Here is a 7,036-nt window from a genome sequence, read left to right on the forward strand (position 1 = left end):
ATAGAAAGCCACAGGGGCCTCCAAGCCATTTGGGAGGACATGGCTGAGGACTGCCCCAGACCGTAGGGGGAGGCATCACATGCTAGTGTCAGTGGCAGCTTGTCACTATATTGGACTAAGACTGCCACTGACGTAAGCATGTCTTTGACAGCCGTGAACACATGTGCTTCGTGGCTCCCCCAGTGCCAGGCTGTGGATCGGTCGAGCAACTGATGCAGTGGCTCAACTAGTGACGACTTGTGCGGCAAAAATGGTGTGTAAAATTTCAGAAGGCCCAGGAATGCCTGTAGCTCCGCCTTAGAGGAGGGAGTGGGGGCATTCCTGATGGCAGCATCCTTAGAGGGAGTAGGGTGGATCCCTTGGGTGTCAATCATAAAGCCCAAAAACTCCACCCTCAGCACAGCAAAGGAGCATTTGCTGCGCTTTAATTTCAGCAGCCCAGGCACAGAGAGGTGGCAGAGCCGGCAGGCTGAGGTGACAGGCACCTTGGCTGAGCTCAGACCAGGTCGACCTGGTCATAGACGGGCTCGTCCAATGGAACGAGCTTGTCTATGAGGCAGGCATGGGCGGAATGAGGAGGAGGCTGGAACCTCTGAATGTCGGCTGTGGACTGCTCGGAGAGTTCCGCGGCTCTGGCCTCCTCCACGGCCTGCTGCATGGTGACCTCTGGCCATGCTAGTAAACTGCATCTCAGGCGAGGATCTTTCACGCTGCAGACAAACTGCTCCACTAAGTTGTCATCCAGGTCAGCAAATTTGCACTGGATCACTGCCGTACACAGAGAGTGCAGGAATTGGCTGACATTCTCTGTTGGTTTTTGTACATATTGCCGAAATGCATAATGGTGGGTGATCTGTGAGGGAGAGGGAGCATAATGGTTGCAGAGTTTGGTCATTAAAGTCTCCCAGTTTAGTTGGTAGACAGGCAAGGGAGAGGCTAGGGCTCTGGCTGAGGCAAACATCACTGGATCACAGCAGCTGAGGAAAAACCTACACTTCTCCTCAGGCGGCAGGTTGTGGTTCTTCAAGGTGATAAGATAGCACTCGAAGTGCTCCAGGAACCCGGCCCATGACTCTCCGGAGGTTCCAAAAGTGGCGAATGGAGGCAGAGCTGCCATCTCCTATCTTGTGAGGTGTGGAAGTGAAGCAGAAAAAAGGAAGAAAAAAAGTTTTCACGGATCTTCACGGCCTCTCGACTAACAGTCTTTCACTCATCCTAGGTGGCAGTTCAGTGGAATTGCTGAGATCCCATCCTTGTCGCCAGTTTTGCGAGTTCAGCGAAGGATGAGGCAGGAGACAAGACTGCGGTAGGAACAACTTCTTTATTACAAGGCTAGAATTATGTACAAGACAATTCAGCACCTTTCCCTGCTTGACAGCTATTTATATGGAGCTGTCAAGCAGGGAAAACCAATAAGCGCACCCCTAGCGGCCCGCGCTTAGCCATGCCGCGTCTTAGCCAATCAGGGCACGGCTTGGCTTGTTGCTGGCCACTAGGTCGTCAGTCGAGGACTTTCCGAGTCCTCAACAATCAGATTCTCCTAATCCTGAATCTGATTCTTTGAATGTATCAACCACTTTCTTAACAACATGGTAAATTGTAAGGTGAAAAAGATGTTGGGCTACTATAAATGTATTTGATAATATATCTTAGATTCTGGAGTGTTCATCATTGTATTTTTATTTTATTTTATTCTATTTTATTATTTATTTTGTTATTTTATCTTATTTATTTTATCTTATTTATTTAATTTTTATTTTATTATTATTTATGAGCTGCCCTTCTTGTTCAGTGACAATTCTGGGAAGCATATAAACCTTAAAACTAGCATATTAAAATAATAAAGGGGAATAAATAATAAGAGTAATGAACAAGTTAACAGAGGAAAGGAACACTGAGTACAAAGGAAAGATGAGGGTCTTTCCCAATCCAACAGCCACCTCCAGTTGAAACCTCAGGCCAGCTGCAAGAGCCAGGTTTTCATACCCTTTTCGAGGCTCCCTAAAAAGGTACAGATATCACTTCTGGTGGGAGAATATCCCAAATGAAAAGGAGCCAGGGCAGAAAAGGCTCTTGTCTTAGACAGCATCAGCCAAATTCATTGATGGAGGTGCACACCATGCCCCTGTGCCACCATAGGTGGTGTGCACCATTGATCTGAGATGATCTATTTATTACTCCTTTTCTCATGTAGCTCAAGTCAGAGCACAGGAGGAAGTTGGTCTTTCTCATTTTATATTTCTAAAATATTTACCATTTTTGATAGATTGGGGTAAGAGAGCCAACCAGCTAATAGTGATCCATGATTGAGGATAAGCTGAGAGTTGGATCATCTCAATCCAAACTCAACACCTTAGTTGCTATGATATACTTGCTCCTCTCAATGGCAACTAACTGGTAATCCTAACATTTACCAGATGGATGGAGAACGTTTTCCTCTGAAGACCATGTGGCTTGCTGGATTGGAAGTTGGGCACTGCATTGGTCTCCTGTTCATAAGTGTATTTTTGTTCACCTTCATATTTACAAAAGTCATCTTGACATAGACTTTAGTCTCTTTCTTTTCATCTCTCCACCAGTTTTGAAAAGCAGCACTGAGAAATGATGGATCTTCCTCTAGCTTCCCAGTCATCAAAGTACATACTCTTTTTTTTTTTTAAAAAAAAAAAAAAGCTAAAATCTGAAGATCTATCTTAAGAACGCTACCTTGGGAAATCAGAATTATGAACACTAAAATCTTGAAATAAGTTTGGTGATGCTGTGAAGTTTAGGATTATTGTTTTTAAATAGAAGCTGTGCCATTAGATAAAACTGTAAATGTTAACCAATGCCACAGTGGAAAAATCCATCACCTTGTCTAGAGGACAACAGTAAAATATCAATAAGGGTTTTAGTATTTTCATTTTGCTAAACAATTTCCTTTACAGTAATGATTAGGCATGTGTTTTCTTATTTTTTTCTGAACCCTGCCATGAGAAAGTCTAAATGCCAAAGTGTATATTTATTATTACAGGTTCTATACACGGATGTGATTTACTGTGCTAGATATTGTGCTTGTTTTTCATGGATTAGGACCCTTTTCTTTACCAGGACTCTTAATTCTTCCAAAGCTCCTGATTAGATTAAAAGATCATTAAGACAAACAGAATGGAGATTTGATAAGTAATGCCAAAAGGAGGAAGACCAATGAAATGCCATCTCAAGGCATGTGAAAGTTTTGTAAAAGTAAAGATGGACAGTGCCAGGTAAGGCTATATGGACAAGGTCATTTATAAGGCAAAAGGGCTAAGAGATGTTCTCTTCACCAGACATCTTTTGAGTCACTGCTGTAAATGAGGGGTGTCTACTGTTTTGAAATATGTAGACAGCGTGGAAAGTAGACAACCACATAGTTCAGAAATAAATGTTCTTGAGAGAGTAACACAAAGAAGAGCCAAATATCAAGGGATATTTTTCAAAAGAAATAGATTTTGAAGAAATAGATCTGAAAACAATTTTTTTTCATACTTTCTGAGTTTGCATACCACTCAGGAACAAAATGATATGTACTTAAGAACATATACTGAATTGGAGCTCTGGCCCATCTAATCCAGAATTCTTGTTCTCATTGTAATCAAACCAGAAACCCTTTGGTCTACTAGCTGATGGCTTTCGGAGATAGTCCCTCTGCCTTCAAGGCTAACAACTGTTGATCCCCATGACTTCTATGAATTAATACAACTCTTTTCTGAAAAAACAAAAAGTTGATGTATGTCTAACCTATTAAAGAGAAGGATTGAGGAGAGCATAATTGCCTTCCAGAAGGGATATCCAATGTAGAAGTAAGACTGTAAAAACATTTAATCAATAGAATAGAGCTGTGGGTGCTCCATCTTTAGAGGTTTTCAAAAATAGGTTGGACAGCCACTTGACTGGGATGGTATAAAGTCTCCTTCTATGATCTGTGAACCAGGTAAGCTAGTAGCCAGGGCCACCTCTCATAGTGGCCAATTTTCCAGGATAAAATTTAGTTGACTGATTCTTTTTCAACACAATCTCTTCAATTTCTTCAACCTGTTTATGGGCAAAGTAACCAAATGAGATATCGCAACAGGTAAGAGAAATTCTCAGGTTTTCTATGAATTAGAAAGCTTTCATTTTTGGAAGGTTACCATGAAATTTGCAACTCCTAAAAAAGAAAAGGTCCCTAAAGTAAAGGACACAATGTGTAAGAGCAATATTATTACAAAATATGAAATTCTCTTTTACTTAATTGATTTGAATCTCAACTTTCATCTCAAATTAATTATGTGTGTGTGTGTGTGTACACAAACACACACACACACACACACACACACACACACACACCAACAACTCATGCATCATCACAAAATCTCCAGAGCCATAAAGCCTACAGACTACAAATTTGGTTTCTAGGTGCTCATTAAGAAAGGATTTTTCAAAATAACCATCAGAGCGCTAGTATTTCCTATATTATTATTAACACACTCTGATGCTAAGGAGTTCTAATCCACCTCCCCAACTCAAAATAAATCTGTTCCAAATGCAAAACACAAACAGAGGACAGGAGTTTCAATTTCTGTTTTACTTTCACAGCAACAAGCAGCTTTACTACAGAACAGTTGAGCTAAGGCATGCCCAGGCTCCTTTCTGTCTCCTTCTTGCTCACATAGCAAATACTGTTTTCCAAACACCCTTCAACTCTCTCACACACTGACAGGACACTGGCCAGATGAATACCGATGGATCCTGGTAGGCAGAAGCAGATTTTTTCCCCTTATCTTCTTCCTCAGTTCAGATGAATCTTTTCCTTCTACTGTAACACCAGTTAAAAGGGAAAAGAGATAAAAACATAGAAAAAGATTTACAGATGCGGTTAGGAAAACACAAGCAAGGGAAGCTGCATATAAGTGTCATCAAACTCATCCCCAAGTCAGTAGACAATCTGTAAAAAAGTATACATCTAATAATGATTTGTGACTGTTAATCAGTCACAAATGAGATCAATGCCTTGGGCTAAGACATATTTGTCTGGTTTTTAATATGAACTTCAGATTGATTACTCCAGGGACAAGGTTGTTGATCTTGAACCCGGCTACCCTGTGCCTGGTGCCATGCTCTAAAGTGGCAGGAAGAGAGTCCCAGGATGTGCTGCAGGAGCAGTAAAGTCCATTTCCCTCCCCTTCAGCCCTAACCTGAACCCTTCCACAGTCTTCTCACCCATCAGCATCCAATGGCATCTGAAAACTCTAAGTATCCAAGTACAATGTATACTTCCAAATGACATCTTTTGGAGCCAGAGAGGTGAAGGAGGGAAATTTTATGGCAACATTCAAAGTGCAGGAGCAGGTCTTCCACAGGATAGGAAATATCATGGTGGGACCTCAGCAGCAGCCTTCATCTCTCCAGATATATTTTGTTGGTGATGATTACAATAAGAAGACATCCATTGTGGAATCTACCCAGGCGTTAATACACAACTATTTAGACAACTTCAGCAGTTGCTGTATGAACACAACAAGTATATTCTGCAATTTAAGGCCACTGTTGTTTCTGTTCCTAAGGGCTACAAGGACTTCCAAATGGTAATTAATGCCTATAGGAAGCCTTTTGGAGAGCACTGAGGTCGTTTCAATATCCCCAGAACTACAGAACTAAACCATATGATGAATGATTGAGGGAACTACAGAAGTGGCTGTTCTCTTTGTCAGCCAGGATTTTGAGAAGAGAGATATTGTTCTCCACAGCAGAGACAATAGGATGTTATGAATCAGTGAGACACATGCCTATGATGCTCTCCAGTACCCTCTGATGTTCTGCCATGGAGAAGATTGCTACTACATCAATCAACCTCAGTGCGACCCAAACACCTCAAGGTTCCTCTCAAGAAGACTGTGTCTGTTGCTGCCTTTTACAGCCTCAGGATAATGGAGCATTATGGCGAAGAATGTTACCTACTGCTGTTCCAGTTCCGTAGTGAAGCATGGGTATCCAACCGACTAGTATAATATATACAAAGTATATCAAATTACTCTATGGAATAAAAGTCTTTGCAAATTTTACCAAATACCAAAACTTCATTTCAACACAATCTTCACTGCGGCAAAAATTGTTCATAAGCCTGGCAAGAATGGTCTATCCTTTGCCTTCTATATGAAGAGGAAGAAAGAATATTTATTTATTTTCACCTGCATATATACTATTGAGACACAGTTGTAAAACTACATTTAATTCTTATCACTATCATACGCAATAGAAGTTGAGACTTTAGAAAGAGGACAGAGAAAATGAACAAAGATGATAGGAGTCTGAAGGCTAAATCATATGATGAATAATTGAGGGAACTAGGCACGTCTACTTTAATGAAGAAATGGCTTAGGGATGATATGATAGCAGTATTCCAGAATTTGATGGTTTGTCAGAGAGGAGATGGAATCAATTTATTTACCAAAGCACTTAACAACAGGACAAAAAGTAATAGGAAGATAATTAAAGAGAGATTCAATCTAGATCTAAAGAGAAATTTCCTGACAGTGAGAACAATTAATCAGTGTAAGCGCTTGCCTCTGGAAGTTGTGGATGTTCCATCAGTGGAGATTATCAAGAAGGGAGTGACAGATATTTATCTGCAATGGTATAAAATCTCCTGCTATGGGCAGGAGGATAGGCGAGAAGACCTCCAAGGTATCTTCCAATACTATTATTCTGCATTCTATGATTGCTCTCAGTTATTTGTGCCTGACAATATGTCTATAATTGTATTATATAAACTGCATGTTTGGACAATGCTGGCATTCAAAAGTCTCCAGGAACAGGTCATGGTTCTAAAGACTTTAATCTGGCCCTTCTTTCTTTCATGCCTACATTCCAAGAAAATTAAGACTTTAATCCTAGTGCAACAATGCTATAAGGATATTTGAAATGGCTGTTTCCAGTTATGGAATATTATGGTTTGGCAAGGAGCCACTTCTTCTCAAGTACAGTAAAGTATCATCCTCTTGTTCAGGTGGGAACTCACAGAAACTTTTAGTTTTTT

This window comes from Thamnophis sirtalis, unplaced genomic scaffold (assembly GCF_051295495.1).
Source record: "Thamnophis sirtalis isolate CommonGarterSnake01/CBP01778 unplaced genomic scaffold, rThaSir2_p1.2 scaffold_2, whole genome shotgun sequence".
Classification (NCBI taxonomy): Eukaryota; Metazoa; Chordata; class Lepidosauria; order Squamata; family Natricidae; genus Thamnophis; species Thamnophis sirtalis.